This window comes from Asparagus officinalis, chromosome 3 (assembly GCF_001876935.1).
Source record: "Asparagus officinalis chromosome 3, Aspof.V1, whole genome shotgun sequence".
Classification (NCBI taxonomy): Eukaryota; Viridiplantae; Streptophyta; class Magnoliopsida; order Asparagales; family Asparagaceae; genus Asparagus; species Asparagus officinalis.
This window is the reverse complement of record NC_033796.1, coordinates 41,011,649-41,033,537: the sequence shown is the minus strand read 5'-3', so window position 1 is coordinate 41,033,537 and position 21,889 is coordinate 41,011,649. Positions and strand designations below refer to the sequence as shown.

Here is a 21,889-nt window from a genome sequence, read left to right as displayed (position 1 = left end):
GAAGTTTATCAGATAATTATTAAAAAGTTTGATTATTGTTTATCTAATGATACGTTTAAATTCATTTTGAGAGACCACTTAAGAGACATCAAATAATTTTAAATTTATTAAACGGACCAAATAAGCATTTACATGTATGGGTCATTTGTTATATTGCAACTTGAAAGTTACACGTCTTGTTGGCAAAGGTTTGGGGACTGACCTTTAATTTGTTTCTCTTTAGGGGCTGTTTGGTTTGTTTTTTAACTCAGTGGAAAAGTTTTACACCGCCTTCACATCAGATTTTTCATGGCCACGTAGGATATAAGCTTTCCGTCGGTTTTTTCCCCATCTTTGGTTCGCTAGGGTTGAAGAAGGAAAACTCGGTGAAAATCGCCGCCACATCAGATTTTTTTTCTCTTCCCCAATTCCTTCCTCAACCTCGTGAAATAGACGAAAACTACAGTCATGTCAGCTTTTTGCCATATAAACAAAAGTTTTCCCTTTTTTCATGTGAACCAAACACAAGAAAAATAAATACATTGGTTTCCCACCATTTTTTTTATGCGAACCAAAGTGAAACAATTTATTTCTTGGAAAAGTTTAGAAAACTCAAAACTTGTGTTTTTATATATGGAAATGCATTTCCTTATATCTAGGAAACGAACCAAACAACCCCTTAACTTCTTATTTCTAATTTAAAGCAAATTTGTTGTGATTGATTAGTGATTGTCAATCTGCAAAGTTGCAACTCGAATAGCAATAACAAATAAGGTATGTTATTATTACTAATATATTTTATTAATCATATATTTTCTATTATTATTTGTACTATTATTTTATTAGTTACTTTTAATATAGTGGAACGTAATATATTATTAAAGTTATTATATTATTAAAATTAAAAGTTGAAATAAATTTTTTAATATTAATTAGTTTGTTAACCAAATATTTTTACAATTATGTTAGAAAAATAATTTTAAAAATTATGTATAACTTTTTTAATATATTATTATGAACTAATATAATATTCATTTTTAGAACATAAGATAAATCTAAACATGTGCAATGCACATGCATGTACACTATACTAGTACTATTCTAAAAATATGAATGGTGTTAAAACTTTTTCCAACAATACCCTTAAAAAATCGGATTGGGATCCTCTACTCATGGATCCCCTCCTAATATCTCCTAATGAGGAGATCTTGGCCATCAATCTATCCATGAACGGCCAAGATCTCATCCTCCTCCCCCTCCTACTTCTCCTCATGAGGAGATCTTGGCCGTCCATGGATAGATTGATGGCCAAGATCTTATGAGGAAATATTAGGAGGGGATCCATGAGTAGAGGATCTCAATCCTAAAAAATCATATACAATTGCCAAAGTACTCTCATTCAAGTTCTGTCTTAATTAGCTCATAAAAATGCAATGGCATAATAGTCGTTATTTGTCAAGTTAATACATTTTAATTTTAATTTTTTTTAACTTTTGGTAGGTGAGATCGGACAGTGTGTTATGGTCATTTACCTTCCATAATGCATTCTGAAAGTTATGGCCACTTACCAAATATCAAAAGTACATCATTAAACAAACAATTAAATAGCAATTTCACTATTTCAGTAATAATTTGTCACAAACACAGTCAGATTCTCACTCATCCACCCCTGGTACTACCAAATTCAAGCCCCCAACCATCATTGCATTATAGAATCTTGTAAGTTTGCCTTACATTTGGCTCCTCATCTTCCTCTCTACCCTCCCTCTCCATGCATTATATAATCATTTCTCTTCAAACTCCTCTCTTAAACTTGAAAAGATAACCAATGAGAGAAATCCTCGCCGACAATCAGATCCGCAATAATTTTGGTTATCAATGTGTTTAAAAAAAAAAAAAAACTATGCCATGGTGTTTCTTTTTCAAATGTGTTTTGAAAACACCATTTTAGTCAAACTAGTTTGACCATTTATATAACGGGCCCGGGGCGGCCGGGCGGGGGGGGCCGGGGCGCGGCGCGTGCGCGGCGGCGGCGCGGGGGGGGCGGGGGGGCGGGGGGGGCGCGCGGGGGCCGGCGGGGCCCGGCCTAGTGGGAGCGGCCGGCAACGGCAGTGCGGGCGGCGGCGTGGCCGGCAGGTCCAGGTGGCGGGTAGCCGGCCGGCCGGCCGACGGGCGAACGACGACTGCTCAACTTTACCGGCGAGGGCTAGCGGCGAGCTGGCCGTCGCGGGTCGGCCCACGGGTGGCGGGTGGCGGTGGGCTGGCCGTCGGCAGCGCGGGCAGCGCGGCTGTCGGTGGCTGGCGGCGGGCCCACCGGCGGCAGGGGGCGGGGAGGCGGCGGGGGGGGGGGTGGCTGGTGCGTCCGGCCGCACGGCATGACGACGGCGGGCCCGGCGGCGTGGCCGGCGGGGGCCGAGCGGTGGCGGTGCGCGGTGGCCGCGCGACGGTGGAGGCGTGGCTACCGGCTTGGCGCGAGCGACGGGATCATCGCGAGCGGCGCGGTGCCGACGGGTGGCCAACGAGCTGGCGAGGTGGCCGTGCGGCTCAGGTGGCGGTATGGTTGTGGCGGACGCGCGGTGAACGACTGACCGACTGACGGACAGGGCGGCGGTTGGGCCGACTGGTGGCTGGCTGCGTGCGGCGACGCGTGGCAGTCGGTTGGCGGCTGTGCGCGGCGCGGAAGGCTGCTTGCGCGGCCCGACGCTGCACTGGCGCGATCGGCGGCGGACCGGGAGCGACGGCGATGGCCTGTGTGGCGACGGCGAGCGGCCGGGCGCCCGACAACGGTCACCCGCGAGCCGGGCGACCGCCGACGACGAGCGCGGGCCGGTGCGCCACGGGTGGCGTCGGGCCAAGAGCGCTGGGCGACAGGCGGCGGCGGCGTACGGTGGCCGACCAGCGGCGGCGGGGTGGCGGCAAGCTAGGGCAGCGGCGGAGTCTTATCATTGCGGCTGCTTAGATGCAAAAACCGGAATCTTTAAAATCAAGCCTTGATTTCTTGTTGATGTTATTATATCTTAGGATACACCAGCATTTTGCACTTCTCAATCAATCGACATATTCATAATCAGAAGTTGCTTCAGGTAAGGTAAGAAGTGGGACTATTTGTATGTAATTGAACTAACTTCGGGTAAGGTAAGAAGTGAGTCTATTTGTAGTCATCTTCCGACACAAAGATGGTTACCGAACAACCTATTTGCTTTATAGATGACAAAAATCTAACAACTTTAACAATATTCAAAGCAACAAGAAAAGGAAGGCTTTGACGACTACATGGGATGATAGTGATGATTCGTCTTCGGATGAAGAAATCGAAGAGAAGGAAAGCGCCCATATGTGTTTTATGGCACAAGATGAAGTAAGTGATAATGAAGAGCTTTTAGATGCTTTCAATGAATTATATGAAATGTTTTTGAGATTAAAGGTTTCACATAATTTTCTTAAAGGTAAAAATAAAAGATTAGTTGAAGAAATTTCTGATTTTAATTCTTCTACTATTTCTAATTCTCAAGTAATTGAATTGAAAGAGGAAAATAAATCATTGCTTAAAGAAAATCATATTTTGACTAATGAGAATGTTTATCTAAAATCTGAATGCAATGATTTAAAAAATCGCATTAATGTTTTAGATAAAGATATTTCTTCTATTAAATTAAAATATAATGATATATGTTTGAATGTTAGTAAATTCAATAAAGGTAAAGAGAATTTGAATAATTTTCTCTCATTTTAAAAATCTTCAAACAATCATTTTGGCATTGGATTTGTTCCTAAGTATTTTACAAAGAATGATTATGTTTTGAAAAATAACAAGAAGAATATTCATGCTAAACAAAATAAGTATATATGGATTCCTAAGAATTTGAATATTCATGATAGGAATGATTATATTTCATCTTATATGTATGAAGTTTGCAATTAAATGAATTACACTTATTTTAATAAATGGAAACCAAATTCCAAGTGGATTTGGATTCCTAAGGGCTAATCCTAATGATATAATATAAAAGGGTACCAAAGTGCTTAATATTTTTATTAAGGTACCCGGGAAAAGAAATATTTAACTAGAATTATGTTTATTAGTTTTTGCTAATGAAAAAGGGGGAGTTACATAGAAAATTTTAATTTTTTTACTAATGCTTTGATGCAGGGGGAGTAAAATATTTTATTTAATAATTTCATGCAGGGGATTAAAATTTTTATATCTTAATAACATATATTTGTTATCATAAAAAAAAGGGAGAATGTTAGGAATCTTGACCCTAAGATTAGTTTGTTTTGATGATAACAAATATTATATGTTGTGTGTATTATGTGCTAACATTTATTTTGCAGTATCAGAGCTATATCAACAATTATATTCAAAGAGATAATCAAGACATAGATGAGTTCAAGGCAAAATGAAGCAAAGAAGAATATATACTTTATTGTCAAAATATAATTTTATATTTTCTTTGCTTAGAAATTTGTACAAGCCTTGATCACTCACACACATGCACACACATAGTGTTAGAACACACTAACACATGCTTAGTGTGTTGGTTAACAATATAAATCCCCTATATTAGCCATTAGAGTTTATAGATATTGAGTTAGTCTTAAAACATTTTATTTATACCTCATATCAATTAGAATCTGAAAAAACTCAAAAGACCAAAGTTGTAGGTCTCTTCAACAGATTTCCAACAAATCTTAAATCACCTCATTCTGATGTCGGATGAGAAAGTTATAGCCAAAAAACTCAAAATAGAATTCCAAAATCTGGGAGTTTACAGTGTAGTTGACAACTATGCCTTGTAGTCGACTACTAAGCAATTTTCTGACTTCATAGAGTCTGTTTAGACTCAGTATAGTCGATTACTATGACTTATAGTCGACTACAGATGTAGGTTTTTTAGATTTCAAGTTTTGAATAAGTGACTGTTTATAACCACTTTGTGAACGTTAATTGGGTTTAAAATCATGTCATTTCAGAGGCTATAAATAGGTTTAAACATCAAAAAACAAGCACCAAGTTTTACACTTGTAAGATTCACATATTATGCAAATTAACTCTCTAAACTTTCAGTTTTTAGATCTGTTTTTCCATAAAAGAGAGTTTCTGATATTGCCTTTGTTCCTATATTCAGAGAGTTAAAAAGATTGATAAGCCACTGTTAAATGTTCACATCCACATCAAGGCTTATAGGATTAGAATTGTACATTGATGCAAGGAATGTTCTCTCAGGTTTGAGAGGGTTGATCTCTTGGTCCAGAGATCAGTGTGACGATTGGCATGATCTTATCAATTGGGTTGCAATTTGCATGGTCTTGCAAATTGGTCAGATTTGCTTTTGATTTTATAATATTTCAAAATCATAGTGGAAAATCTCAAGCAGGATTTGCTTGGAGACTGGATGTACACCAGGGAGGTGGAACCAGTATACATGCTTGTGTTTGTGATGTCCACTTTCTGCAATTGTCATTCTTTCTTTGCAATTTATAATCTACTTTGCAAACTCACCATTTAGTGTTTAAGTGCAAAGCTTCCACAGATTTTTATAAGAGTACACTCTATTCTTAAGGGTCACGATCCTACACTTGGTATACATAAGCAAAAACAGGACCCTACAAGTTATAGTGCAAGTATTGGTTTTATTGCCATGTTAGATCTACAGAGTTATTGTTAGTTCTAGGTGTTGTGAGGTCAGTTCTAACTATTATCGTGTTAGTTCTACCTACATCAATTACGCATGTTCTATTACAAGTGTTGGGTATAGTGCCTATGTTAGTTGTAACTAAGTTATAGTTAGTTCCAGTATAGGCATTCATGTCTAATTTATTTAGGCAAACAGCTTAACTGAAATAAGAAATAAAATAGCTTATAACTTATCTAATTTCGGGAAAAATGTGTTAGCCCAGTTATTTAGAGCGTAGTTCATGACAATATTATAGGCTCGTTCGTCCGTCAGTCTAATATCGTCCACATAGTCATTCTATTCTGCTTTAGTATATTTGTAACAAGCAGATTGCAAAAGATTCCCCAACATCTGAGTATCCTTTGCCTTGAAACCCAAATCCGTTAACTTTGTCCTGAAATTCTCAACTAGATGCAGAACACATCTAGAGTGTATAACATCTGAAAAATATTCTCTGACTACTTCTCTAATCCCCTTATCCGCATCAGATATTATAACTAGCTTGTGTGGAGGGTTGTATAGATCTGACCTTTTATAGAGAATAGACCATAAACCTATAAATATTTGTAGTTAACATATTTGAAGTTAGAGTTAGCAATGAATGAGTTAGAACTAGCATGAACTGTAATAGAACTAACATGACCCATGTTAGAACTAACCTTGTAAGAACTAATTCTAGTTGACAGTATTTTCCTGATCACAAACGCAATAGGCTAATGGAAATATCCCCTAATTTCCATCATATGCCACAGCGCCGAGGGGTATACCTTTGAATCGATCTTTCAGAAAGGTACCATCCAAAAATATAAGTGGTCTACAACCATTCAAAAAACTATTTATGCAGGCGGCATAGCAGATGAATAGCTTTGAAAACCTCCCCTCATGTTGTTCAACATGAATGTAGCTACCTGGGTTTGTCTTCTTAACCTCTTCTAAATACCTAGACCACTGAAGATTAGGTGTTAGGATCAATATTTTTCAAATTAATATATACAGCGTAACATAAATAAAATTAGTGTGTATATTGTAGATATTATCTTCTTTTACCGTTGTAATTGATCGTAGGACTCATGGGCATCACCATATAGTTGCTCTTGTGCTCTTTTTTTACCCCATCATATCTTACTATAATCGACCCTAAGGCCATACGAACTTAGAAACTCCTTTTGTATGTCGATAGGTCGTAAATCCGGTCGAACCTTTAATGTGGCTAGTACTTGGGTCACAATAAATTGTTGAGAGGCCCTAGATTGACCTGCATTATTGCCATGCTGCCCACAAGTGTGGTTGTCCACGAAGGTTTTGATTTCAAGTCTGTTCTCATTTTGTGTTGGATAGGCAAATAACATCCACGGGCAATTTTAGGCTTCCTTGAACCGACAAACGACTCGAATACGCTTCGGTTCATTCTTAGCAAACAAGTACTCAAATTTTTTGGCCATGGAATAGTATAGCAAAGCCAATCTTAATTCCTTCACACTCTCAAACCGTTGTCCCTCACTGGTTAAAGTAGTGTGCCACCAAGCAAGAATCCTCTCTGATCTACTAATCATGTCATCAATCATCAGAACATTATCTCCGACAGGATTATCATTGGGAATCCTATCTGAAACACACGTGAGCGTCGACAACGGCGGGCCACATGCTATACTTTTTGAGTTCATACTGCTAGAAACGCTGCAAATATAAAGAACACAAACAAATAATCATAAACTAAACAATAGAAACATCAACAAATAACCAAGGTTTTAAATGTCGGATGTCGGGTTCATGTCGGATGGCTGAAATCCATGTCGGATAGCAAAAATCGGGGATATATCGGGGGACATTGACTAAATATCGGATTGTCATATCGGGTAGTGCACATATGTATAATATCATATCCTAAATGTAATCTAAGCATTCATAAATTCAATATAAGCATAATTTATAAATTCTATAGACTAAACATATAAAAAAGTAAATAATATATGGATTTGGGTTCATAAATTCTTTTTATCGGGTTCATAAACCCTTAAACATGAGAACGGGTCTAATGGGTTTGTGTATTTATCACTAAACTCAAACCCGATAATAAAAAATAGATCTTAAAAAAGTACCATATCAGCCAATTTTTCAAAGCTAAAAAATAGGCCGATATGCTCGATATGACCTTAGTATTTCCGATTTGGTCCTAAAAACCGACGTACGAGTTGAAAATGTCCATGTCGTGTCGGTCAAGCTCTCAAACCGATATGTCGGCCGACATGTCGGACATGTCGGTCGACATTTAAAACCTTGCAAATAACACAAATAAGAAAAAGGCAAAAACAACAACTGTTTGTGTTAGAACTGACATGGAATCTAATTGAACTAACAAGATTTCAATTAGAACTAACATGAAATCGTTTAGAACTAACATATTGGACCTAACACAAAATTTGAACTAGAGCTAATAGCAAATCGATTAGAACTAACAAAAAGTCGATTGGAACTAACAATTAATAGATTATAACTAACAACAAATCTATTAGAACTAACATACTTGTTTAATACATTCACGTAGAATAAGAACTAATAATAAATCGATTAGAAAAAGGCAAAAACAACAACTGTTTGTGTTAAAATTAATATGGAATAACATACTTGGAACAAGATTTCATCAATTAGAACTAACATGAAATCGTTTAGAACTAACATATTGGACCTAACACAAAATTTGAACTAGAGCTAATAGTAAATCGATTAGAACTAACAAAAAGTCGATTGGAACTAACAATTAATAGATTATAACTAACAACAAATCTATTAGAACTAACATACTTGTTTAATACATTCACGTAGAATAAGAACTAATAATAAATCGATTAGAACTAACAATAGAATGTTTAGAACTAGCATGAAATTAATTAGAACTAACATACTTGGCCTAAAATGAAACTAGAAATAGAATTGACAAGAAATAGGTTAGAACTAACAAGATATCATTTGGAACTAACAAATTTGACCTCGAGAAATAGAATTGACAAGAAATAGGTTAGAACTAACAAGATATCATTTGGAACTAACAAATTTGACCTCGCATAGAGCTGTAACTAGAATTCACAGTAGAACTAACAAGATATCATTTGGAACTAACAAATTTGACCTCGCATAGAGCTGTAACTAGAATTCACAGTGGTTAGAACTGACATGAAATTGATTAGAGCTAACATACGCTCAAATCAGAGCTAAAATCCAATTACACCAAACATGGAACTAGCATGAACTAACATTAACTGACTTTACAATTAACGTCGTGAATATTGGTCTTAGCATCAAAAAAATCCTTGCCCCTACATGTCTTGTCGAACTTGCTCGTTGTTGTGGACTTTTGAAGAATCCTTTGTTTCTTTGAAAGCTTGCATGTGAACCTCTTTTAATCCTCTGTTATGGCAATGCTCCACCATAGACAAACTTCCATCTGTTACGACATATCATCTTCATTCTCAATGGGGAATTTGAAGCTTCCATTTGTTTCATCCTTGTATGACAAACTTAATGAATCATTTGGAAGATCTAATCTCTCTGACACATCAAATTTTAGATCCAAAATGGTGGTTGAAGAGTTAATCTTCATGAATACTGCTCTATTCCCCGAAGCGACAATGCAGATGATGTCCTTTTCAGCCATTATGAAGTGGAGGTAAGAGTAATGGATCGAATTTAGGACAAAGAGGAGTAATATAGAGAGAGTAATGGAGAGAATTTTCATCTGAGGAAAGAATAATGGAGAACTAAATAGTTATTGCTCATAATAGAGGAAAAGGGGGGAAATTTCCTCTATTTCTTACAACAGTTTGTATTTAATGGGACGTGACTTGATATAGCGCTTGGGGACGAAGCGTTGGGGGACGAAGGAGAAGGGCAAATTCGGGTTTTTTTCAAAATACATTTGCTCTTTTGTATACAGCTGACGTGAAGGGGCCTGAAAATATTAAACGCTGCTTTTTGGGGCTTATCCACATGGGGAAAAAATACAAGGGGTCTCGTCACATGAAGTTTCTACTTTTGGGACATCGACACATTTTTCCCAAACTAATTTATTCGTAATCATGGGTCATTCAGATGACTTTCTTCCCACAATGTCCAAAGGAGGGATCGATCGGTGGCGATAACAACTACAAAACGAAAAGGTGTTTGTTACTTCGTATCACTCTTTTAGGGGGGAATTTAAGAGCCTTTTATTCATTTTCATTATTTTTCCCACGAAGTATCAGGTAATGAAGTTCTTAATTTTTTTTTAAAATCTATTATAAACATACTGAAATCTATCTGATTCAGCAAAAATATCAGCATACCTAAGAATAATACTGGGGAAATAGAGAGTGAGGTATCATCTCATCATATTCACACGAGAAGAGGGACTGGTAAGTGCTAACCATAGTTTTTCTTGGCCAACCATGAGATATTCATTTAAATCTTCACTTTATAAAATGTCAAAGTTTATTAATATCCCTAAGAATTTTCATTCTCATTCTTATAAGTTACAATGGTTACCTCCGTTACGATAGCGTTTCATTCATGTCCGACTACTCGACTCGCTTGACAAAAAAAAATTCTAAATATCCAAAGTATTTCTTATAAAATTATTTGCGTAGCTTTCAAATCTCAAACTAGCGGAGGAGAAGGCTACATTCATTAACTTGATAAGATCAAACAATGATTTTATTAGAAGACACTCATTCACGTGTCCTGTGCCCGTTAACCCTTTTTTGAGGAAGGAAACACGCTTTGTTTGATTCTTAATTAAGATTTGGTGGTGAAGTTGGTAATATGTAGTTAACAACTTGCATCTCTACACGTGGTAGATCTCTATGACTTGACAAAAATTAATAAGCAAATATTTTATGAATTTTCTATTACCTGTAGATAGCTGCAAGTTTTTATTCTTTTGCTTGATAAAGTCCTTTATTATTCACCAACTAATTACAACTTGTTCTTGGACCGAAAAATAAGAACAATTTTTTTTTTGAACATGAGAAACAGGGTGTAAAGCCCTGTTTATTTAATATATTGCAAAAGTAAAGTCAGAGGAGATTACAACATCTCTAGATGGAGAGAGCACAGTAGGAGAAGTGAGTAGGGAGCGGACCGATGTCATCACCTACCACACTTGGCCTACTGTCCCCTACAGCTAGATAGAAACTCTTCCCACATAACAACAAGGGATGGATAACAACCACACTTAGTTTATAATGACAAGACGAATCATAGTACTTCTAAAAGCTAACCAAAAGGGGGGTGTCTTCACCGAACAAAAAAAACTTCTTCATAATGGGAAATGAGACAAAGGAGCTTAGTTGCTGGAATTGATGTCCCCAACCTCTGTTTGGGTGTTCTTCTTGGCTAACTCCTGCAGTCCGAGGTTGAGAGATGCCCTTCGAAGCCTCCTCGCCGTCCTATCATCTCCTGGACCTGTCCAAAAAATGGAAAACCTCGCTATATCAGAAGCAGTTTGCATCGAGGTGAACTGGATATCCTTGAAAATGATTAAGTTTCTACAAAACCAGATCCTCCAACAAAAACATGACAGTAGAATCTTCCATATCGCTTTAGGCCCCGTTTGGCAAAGGGATAAGGAAGAGGGATTAAGGAGAAGGGTTAACTTAGTTAATCCATCGTGAAGGGTTAAAAATATTCTTATTCCGTTTGGATTCGATAGTTAAGACAAGGGGTTAAGTCTTTTGTGTTTGGCAAATGAAGAAGGGATAAGGAGAATAATCTCATTATTTTTTTAAAAAATACCACTTTCGCCCTTACTAAAAAATATAACTAATTGCAGGAGAATAATCTCATTATTTTTTTAAAAAATACCACTTTCGCCCTTACTAAAAAATATAACTAATTGCTCCCATTAATATCATTTTCTCGTTATTTACCTTCTGAGCAATTTCAAAGATTTGAAGCGCTAATATGTAATTCAGCTAAGTCATTGATACCTTCATTAGAAGGCTAGTTAAAGCGATGAACGACACCCAAGATCACAATAATAAAGGAAATCTCCATAATAAATGGGTGTGAGCAAACCATAAAGCTAGAAGATTGGTCCCTCAAAGCATCAAAAATTTAGTTCAAAAACTTGCAACTTGAGATGCTCCCGATACTTAAAGAACAAGAGAGGTACCCAACAACAAACATACACACTACAAAACAAACCCTGCTTCAGCTTACTCAATTTGCTCAGAGAACAATAAACAACAAGAGGATAAAACTATTAAACTTCATTACCAAAACAAAAGGTACAATAGCGAGAGCTTCAAATGAAAATCCCATTAGCAAAAACAAATGGAAAGCAAGGCCACAACTAAAACTTCCACTAGATTTTCTGAATAAGACACCATGCAAAATGATAAACAAATTCTCTCTTTCTTCTCTTATTCCCTGGAAACTCACCTTTGTTAAAACCCCTCAAATCATTAGTAGTATCAACATTTTTTTGCTTCTTCATCCCCTTTCAACCACCATGACCAAACTTAGTCTCCCTCTTCTCCCTCTTCTTATTACTCCCGTGTCTACGAACTCCTCTAGATCGATCTCCAGGAGCAACTCCTAGCCTCCCCTTCTTCGATCCAAAATTTTTCTCACCATCCAAATCAAAATCCATTTCCTCGCCTTTTCCTTTAATAAATTATCTCTCTGTTGCCTCTACTTCCTCCATTTCTTAACAGACTCAATATCCTCTTTCTTGCGCTTAGCCCTCTCTTTATTCTTCTGAGTTTGGACCTCTTTAGCAATTATTTTGGACTCTCTCGCCTTCTTCCTCTCTTCTGCTTCCTCAATCTTCTTCTCCTCTAAACGTTTTCCTTTGATCTTTAACATGTGAGAATCTGACTTGACCATCTTAGCGTAGTAATCTGGTGGCCTAAGAAACGGCAGTCCCAATGCTTGCAACTTCCCAAACGCTTGTCGAGTACCATCTAGAGCTTGAGTGTAAAATGACATTTCACGTGCCAAGTCATCATTATTCACATCGATATCTGCAGGCAAATCATAGTCAGTGGTGAGTCTATGGATCCAATCTGCATTCTCAGGCCAGACTATGTCTTCAAGCTTTTTGAGAAGGCCTTCTTTGTTGTGGATGGCAGCTTTTGAAGGTTCGGTGAGAGGAACCTCTTCATATTTGCTTTCTGATTCAGAATCCATCATCTCTTCATCAATGTCATCCATGGTATCTTCCATTGTTGCATACTAAGAAAATAAAAGGTGTGGTTTTTCCAGTGCACCCATTTTGAAACTGAAGAAGGCATGCAGAAATAAGAAAAGATCAGGCTCATCAGCATGTGATTTTGAGAATACTAGTGTAACAGAACTACGGAAATTTAAGGACCAAGAAAAGGGTATTACAAGAGGCAGAGTTCAAAAGACAGCGGAAAGGGGCCTTTACGCTCCCTTCGCAATTCACATAATCGAAAGAGGAAGGGTGCAGATAAATGTCGACAATTTAATAAAACACAAGCTGCAAGAGCACACAAATATATGGCTAACAGATGCAATTGAAAACCAAGTTACGTGATGCAATATATTTTCATAAATCCTTTCACATATTAGCCACAACAATTCATGTTAACACTAAACAAGATGTAAACTGAGAAGAAAATGAATCGCATTAAGCTTAAAAGTTATTGCATGTCAATTCAAACGTTCACAAGATGAATATATCATAAAACCAAAAAAATTCAGTCTTGTATCATACTATTGCCTCATACTACTAGTAAAACTTGATAGAAAATTATGTCAAATACTAAACAGTTGCTGTACTGACATTTACTGCTTCACTCCTTTCAGGCTTACTACATCACAAAACACACCAACTTAAAGACACCTCAGAGCTTCATAGACTGAAATCAACTTGAGTTTAGAGTTGCAAGTTGGGTACAGAGTTGCATTGTCATCATGGTTATCATCTAGACTGTTCCCATCAGAATGGTAGGTTATCATGCAGAACCACTATAAAAAAAACCTCATTCGAAATTTAAGTAAAACTAGGAACTACCATCAACCCTAATAATATCCAGGCTATGTTCCCTCATGCACAAAGAAACCACTACAAAGATTAAATACTTGCTTCCACGACGAAATATTCTTGTCTATATGCTCCCTTGAGATTAATCCACCTAAATTTCCAAGGAAAACATCAAAACTGCCAAAAATTGGCAACTTATTGAATATGAATATATATTATAAATAAAATTTGTATAGAGCAATCAAATTTTCTTATAATGATAAATTCACTACTTTGAGAGAGGATGAGAAGGGATATGGAGATGAAGTCAGGCAGTGTTGTAAAGTTTAATAAAATTGATTTTACGTAGGTTTCTAGAGATTTAATTCCAGATTTATGAGACCGGATGGCACAAATCTGACTCGACCATAACTCTATGTAGTCCCTCATAACCAAATGCTAAGAACTTTGGTTCTCCGAACTCAATAATACCAAAAATCTCAATATTTCACATTTTAGATGACCTAAAATGTGCAAAGAACAATAACATGTATAAATAACATATAAAGTAGCCTCTTTAGCTAGCATAATCATCACTGTATGAGATTTGACCTCAAAGATAAACCTCATGGAGAAGGAAGTTACATTTGAGTCCTTATTCTATAACTCACATATCCTGCCAAATTTAAAGCACTTCAGCCAGAAAAACATCCCCTAAAATGGGAATTGTCAATCGGGGGAGGATATTATTTCGTTAGACTGCCACACATATATATTAGTCTTTTTTCCCCTCAAAGGGGAACAATAAATAACAAAATTACAAAAATGATAAATATAAATTTCCTCAATCTTACTCCATTCTAGTTAAATAAAAATAAGCAGAAACTGCACATTGGTGAAGGATAATATTTCATTAGAACTACAACAGCAGCATTTAATGTAATTTCAAAAATAATAATACATAATGGTCTTAAATCTTACTCTAATATAGTTAAACAAAAATAAGCCAAGGGCACATTTGCCAAGGGCACATTTGTCACTCTAATTCTACTCGCTAAAGCCCTGAACAACTAATGTCCATCTAAACTCATTTCTTCCACCAAAGGATGTTGGGGCAAGCTCCTTAGCTACTCTGGATCCAAGTAGTTCTGTGTTAGTTCGTTCAAGTAAAGTAGTCATTGGGTTTTCTTAGTTTTCATAACCAAATGGATGTGAAATCTTGATTTGTAATTAAGCTAGAAAACACGAATTTACGGAAGGGGTAAAAAAGATGAAATACATGAAGTGAGAATACATGGAAGACTTGAAAATTATCTCAAGGTTTTGTAAGTACATTATGCGAGAATACACTGAAAGATCTTCTATCAAAATCCTCTCAAATTAACAATTATACATAAAAATACAGATATTGTTCCGAATTATGTTAGAGTTCAAGGATTTTAAGTAGCTTGAGCTTCGCCCTTCCCTTGAAGGTTAAAAAAGGATCTTTACGTTCGATTAGTAGTCAATTAAGCAAGAACCACAAATGCTAGAGCAATCTATTCAAATTTATAGGGCTTAGGATTCTCACAATTTACTGAATCCTCCCTCAGGATACAAGGAGCAAAATCTAGGGTTTAAATTAGCTTTCTCAGCAGTAATCAAGATCTAAGGTTTAGATTAGGGTTTTGATTTCTTACGAGTAGCTGGATCTGCTCTCTGATCTCTAGACGAGTTCTGATTCGAAGTTGAGGATCTCGGGCGCTGCCTTCTCGTTCCTCCACGCTCGCTTCGGGAACTCGATGTCGGTCATCGCCTCGATCGACGCTCGATCTCCTTCTTCCTTTACCCTAATTCAGCTGCCTAGTCCAGCCAAATTTTCCTATAAAAATTTCCCTCCAAATTCCGCTGCCTAATTCCCCGCTGTCGAACTCCGCTGCCTACCCGCACAAGATCCATATGAGATTTTATCCTAAATTCCGCTGCCTACCCTCGCGTGAGAAGGCGGAACAAGCGTTGTTCCGCCTTCTGACGAGGAATTGTTAACCCGTCAATAGACGGGATAAATGGGCTGTTAAGGTCACGTGAGGGTTTGTTATCCCTTTGTCATTATTTTCTGTTTGGCAGGCTAACGAAGGGTTAAATCTCCTTAATCTTTTATTTATCCTCTTACCAAACGCAGCCTTAATGTCTGAACAAGTGTTGGGGGCTGTATGAAGCAGCAGCAGGTCTTCAATGGTTAAAGGCCAGTTGTTAGCTGAAAAGAGGGGGAGAAGGAAATTCCAAACTTCTCGAGCGAAAGGGCAGTGAATGAATATATGGTAAGAAAAAAATAAAACTTCCATTGTAAATTTAAGAACAATTGTAATCATAGAACATGTGATCATATATCATGTGATCATAATCATGTTAGAAGCACGAATCACAGTATTATACGTATAAACAACCATTGTAAATTTAAGAAGCATAGTAAGAAAAGATAAAACTTCCATTGATAAAAGACCGCTTCAGAATGAAAGTTGACTTCACGTCCACTTCCTAGGAGAGATTAGATCACAACCACTCTACTAATTGCTCTCCCGAGTAATTATAATATCAATTCTTTAAAAATTAAATTTGAGATATCTTTATATATAACAAGCTGTTCCGATAGGATTTCTACTCGGATAATAGTACATCAAGTAATACCTCATATTATATTTGTAGGCTTATGTAACTCTCGTACACTTAATCAAAAGTCATACATTTTTCTTTTGAAATTCCTTAATAAATAACAAACAAATAAATAAATGTTTGATTTTATGTCATAACGGCGTTTCCGTGGACCCCGTGGAGCTCCTTAATAAATGGTAAATTTCCGTCATAGACAGCGCACACCGAGCGTGGGCCCCGAAGTAAGAAAGCGAAGCAGTGGCATGTTCGATATTTCCATGAAATTCAAGGGGCAAATTACAGTTCCTAAGCACGCTCTCAGGAAAACAAACAGAACCAAGTCCTTTTCGGATGTTATTGAGAATCAAAAGAAAAGAAAAGGAAAAAGTTCGTTCAGATTCTTCAGGGGTTTGCAGTCTCTGCTTCACTCTCTTCAGCTCAGGCCCGTTTCTCTCTCATCTTAATTATATTTTTGCCTTTCCAAATCTTGATCGAGTTGATCGAGTTTCAGGTGCTTGATGCTGATTATGATTAGATCTGATGCGATCGATACATCAGCTTTTAAATATGTTGCTTGGATCTTGAATATGTAAGTCGGGTTCCTTATTTTATTCTTTTAATTTTCTCGAAGATTTGCAGCTGATTTTGTCCGAAATGTGAATGAATTAGGGTGCTAGAAGAGATTCTGTGAGTGAGGATGAATTCGGAAAATTTTCATTGACCTTGTTAGGTTTTCTATGTAAAAGAAAATAGTGTAGCTGGAAAGAGTTATGTTTTTTTTTTTAATCTGAAGATGATCATGGAAAATTGAATTATTGGAACCTTTTACCTGAGAGTTATAACCACATGCTCCACGACGAACTTAAACTGGTTACAACTTCGTTTTATTTTATTTGAAACCCTATATTGTTGATGTCCTGGGACTCAGCAGCGGGATTAGAGGATAATCCCGAATCAGCGGCGGGGCTTTTAGTCGATATGATGATTTAGGGGTCCCTTCATCTCCTTAGGCGGGCGATCTCCTGTTAGGATGAGAGAGTTGCAAAATATAAGCTTGTTAGAGGACCGGTGTTAGGTTCTCCGGTGATTTCTCCGACGATTAAATCAGTATAGAGCTTGTCAGTATAGAGCTTGAGTGGGGAATCAGTGAACTGAATAAGTTAAGTATGCGGAGATGGTGTTATTTAGCCAGAGATGGCTCACCTGTGGCCCCAGAGGGCTCCCCCTCCTTGCGGCCAGTAGGCGATAAGCCTATATATACCTAGCTGAGAGGGGTATATGCGTAATCTTGACCAAGTCCAGGCAGGTAGCTGAATCAGCAGATAGCCTACAGGCGTCGGCTGTAGATGGGATGAGTCATCATTGAGTTTGACGTGATGATGACTAAGTGGGCGTGGTGTTGGTGAAAGGTGATGAGTCATGGAGACTCGTAGCATTGGATGTAATTAGGGGTGCTAAACTATATCCGATCCGAGGAAATATCCATAACCGTATCCGTTAGGATACAAATATGGTTACTTAAATCTATAACCGATAGGATATGGTTACAGATATGGTTTTGTAGTGAAATATTTGTATCTGTATTCGAAATATCCGAATACATATTAGTCATACTCTTACGATAGTTTTGATTTTTAGATTATGGGTTTGTGGTTAATTTTGATAATCAAGATGTCTGATCTTAGCTTTTTAGTTATAATGAACATACTAAGGAACTCTTTTGTGTAACATGAACTATATTTTTCTCAATACTGTCTAGTTTTCTCATATTTGTTTTGTTTTCCCATGCATATCCGCTTATATATCCGTATCTATATCCATAACCGTATCCGATTTTAGCGAATATGGATATGAAATTTTCTTACCGATGTATATCCATATCCTTATCCATATTCGAGATGTGTAAGCAGATATGAATATGGTAAGCATCATATCCGAGCCGTACCAGGACCGAATGCACCCTTAGATGTAATGGCGATGACCAGTTGTTGGTGAGGATTTTAAGGACAAACTACCTCTCAAATCGGCTCTGTAAGCGAAATTACAAGTACTGCCTTCTTTATCGGCCTCGCAAGTTGTCGACCCGGCCTTGAGTTATGTGAATGGGGTCGAGCCAAATGATGAGGTCGAGTGAGGGCTTGTCTCGACTCGGCCTTACTCGGGAGGGGACAAGTGTCCATAATACCCACGTCGTACTGGTTAGGATGGGCTGATCTAATGATTAGTGTTGACATAAGACATGTGTCGACTCTAAGGGGAGGATTAGCACTTAGGTAAATTGTTGACATAACACTGGCCCCTTTCTCTCTAACTCGGGGTAGCTAAGATTGAGTGAAATAGAACTATCGCTGGCTGGATCCTAAGGTGCATTTATGAGGGGTCGCTGAAGATTCTCTTCTGATGTGACGTTGGTGACGTCAGAGAGGATCTTGCACAGCCGCAACCTCGATTCTTGAGAGAGGATTGTGGGCTAAATGGCTAATGAAGGCGAGGGGCACTTTGGTTCTGGAGCGGTTGCCTCGTATGCTGGGAATGATCTTGACCGTTGGTTGAGAATTGAGTCAGCCGTTGCGATCTTACCACATGTTGGCCCTTCTGCTTATAAATACGGCTGCTATGTTGAGGAAGGTTTTGCTGCTCACAAAAAACTCTGAACTTTCTTCTACTGTGAAAGAACTCTGATCTTTTCCACATTCTTTTCTCTGGCGAACTCTTGATCTGATGGCATCTACATCTTCGATGGTTAAGAATGAGATTCGAATCAATTAGTTGCGGAAATTTCACTCCAAGGTACCATCGTTGCTACTAGAAAGCTTGTACGACAAGTATGGCATCCCTAGAGCGTTCGTCCTAACGACGCCAGAGCATACGTAGGCGGTCTTTGATCACGACAACAATATCGCTCCGGTGTATCTCAAACACTTGGAGTATGGATTGCGCATGCCGCTACACTCCTTCCTTCGTCGTGTTTTCGAGACTCTGGGGTGTCTCCGTCACAGATGAAGCTGAACTCCATTGCTACCTTGGTAGGGTTCATCGTCATCTGCTATTAGCTGGGAGTCAACCCGACTCTGAGGATCCTTAGCCACCTCGTCTGCGTGAAGGTGAATCGGTAGGAGGGCCATTATTACCTCTACGTCCTGGGGGGAAATAAGATCGTCTCAAATGCTCGCAAGTCGAACAAAGACTAGAAGGAGCGGTTCGTATGGGTGTTCAGCGCTCATGCCATCTTGGGCTGTCCTATGTGGCTTGAGATCAATAAGGATGCCTGAGGTCGGGTTTGTTGTCGAGTAACGAGAGACATGCGCTTGAGAAGATCAGGACCTATACAGGTTCTCGTCGGATCAAGAACCTCTTCGACAACTCGGTCTTGCGGGTGTCAGCATCTCCTCGGTTCCTCCGATCGCAGATGATGAGGCTTAGTCGGCCAGGCTGATAATATGGGAGGAGACACAGATGACGCCAGCGAATCCACTAGCTCGAACTCCGAGTGGGCCCTCGATGAGGCCGAAGAAGCGCCTTCGTCCTGAATTAGCCCCTGAGGAGGCCGAGACGGCGTAGGCCAATGCGGCTGAGATAGCGGCTCAACTAGCCGGGTCGAGTGCTGTTACAGTTCAAGCCGAAAGGTCAGAAAAAAGGAAAATGTTGAAGAAAGGGGGCAGTCGTGGCCTTCGTGGGAGCGCAGAGGCCCCTAAAGACAGAGCTGAGGCTACAATGGAGGCTGGTGCTTCCTCTGCTAAGGCAAGCCAACCAATGGCGATCCCGCCTTCTCAGATACCGGGGGAGGATGCCACTACTGTCTCGACCCAAGGAGCTGTCGTCGTCATTATTGACAATAGGTCCCCTGCTAGAGATGAGGGGGTTGAAATTATCATGCTCGAGGCCCCAATAAAGGGCGAGATGGCTTCTGACACGCCGAAGGGGCAGCTCTTACTCAAGGATTCAGATGGCCATACCCTCATCGCATCGATGAGCTTGAGTTGGAGAAGTGAGGCGAGCTAAACATGCTTTTAACAGGGTCTTCCAGAATCGGTCCCCACCATGATAAAGAGACGTCCCAGGAGTTCAGATTCGAACCTTGTCGACATCTTGATAAGAGGGGTCAGTTCTGGAGTCTCGACTGGCTCAAACAAGTGCAATAGAGCAGTTCTATCTACCTCGCGATGACGACATCCTTGGTGAAATGTTGGATATCAGCCTCCACCCGTGCCTGAAAGACAACATGATCTAAAGAGCTCTGGTGGAACAGGAGCTATTTGGCCGGTTCGAGCTTGTCCAAATCTCCTACCTCAGGCTCCAAGAGGAGTTGGAAGCCCAGAGCAGTGTTTTAAATGTCGGGCGACGCATCGAACATGTCGGCCGACATGTCGCATTTAGGGGCCGACTGACACGATATGAAGCTTTTCAATGCATATTGCGTTTTGAGGATTCATGTCGGATATATCCAGGGACATGTTGGATATATCGGGCGGATATATCGAGGGACGTATCGGCTATGTTGGTCGATTTTTCAGTCTGAAAAATTGACTGATTTTTTTGTTCTTTTAGTTATGTTTATCTAATCAGGTTTGGGTTTAAATTATTGATTGTCTTAGTATAGTTTCTAAAGATATAACCCGATCAGTTAGGGAAAATTAAAAAAAAAAGACCTAAGTCATTTTTGTCACTCATCTTCTTTCTCTCATTTGACATCTCATTGGTCTCTTCTCTGAGCTGTTCCTGACTTCCTTCGATATCAATATCGGGTGATCTTCTCTTTCCTTAACCATCAACATCAGACTCTTCTTTTTTCACTTTTTTTCCTTCAACATCAACATTAAGTATCACAAGTTATTTACTTTTTTATATGTTTAAACAATAGAATTTATTAAGTATGTTTAGATTTTATTTATGATATTTATATTACATATATGCACATTATCCGATATGACAATCCAATATGTTTTCATATCCCCCAACATATCTTCGATTTTTACTATCCGACATAAATTTTAGCCGTCTGATATGAACCCGATATTCGACATTTAAAACCTTGGCCCGGACAACAACTCACGAAAGGACTCTCCTGACACTGTCAGTGAGGGAGGATGAGCTGACAATTTAGAGAAGGGGCGAGGACAAATGGTGCCGAGAGGTGGAGATACGGGAGAGGATGATTGATGACCTGAAGACTTCGAACAGCTAGAATTCGGCTGAAATCAGGAAGCTCCAGGAAGACCTCGATCATATCGAGCACAATCTCCGGGAACGTGATGATAAGATAAGATATCTGTCTAAGAAGGTCGAGGTCGAGAAGCGAGAGAAACGACGCCTTCAAGCGGGCTTGAGCTGATCACCTGGATGCTGAGAGCTTGCGGGTCCAGCTGAAGGAGGAACAGATCACTTGATCTCATGAGAAGCTCAGGCAAGAGAGTATTCGAGCTGCGTTGGAAGGCAAGCGACATCGTGAGTCGTCCCTCGTTAAAGTCCAGGCATAGAAAGGCCATCTCGCCCATCTGGAATCTAAGGCGCACCGATTCGAGATCGTTGAGGGCTATCACAACAGCACTTTTAGAAAGGTGAAGGTGGCGCTAGCTTGCAAAACAGGCTATGACTACCTCGAGGCTCGAGGCGCAGCTCCCGGCTGAACTCCGAAGCG

General features: G+C 39.0%; 1 protein-coding gene and 1 pseudogene across 1 annotated transcript in view; one reads left to right on the top strand and one right to left on the bottom strand.

Moving 5' to 3' along the window:
• On the bottom strand, window positions 11,882-15,435 carry LOC109833910 (annotated as a pseudogene).
• The window catches only part of LOC109833911, a 45,182-nt gene continuing 39,906 nt past the window's right edge, over window positions 16,614-21,889 (top strand). Inside the window, exon 1 of the mRNA XM_020401772.1 lies at window positions 16,614-16,840. The gene's annotated coding sequence lies outside the window, so the exon portion shown is untranslated. The remainder of the gene's footprint in view (window positions 16,841-21,889) is intronic.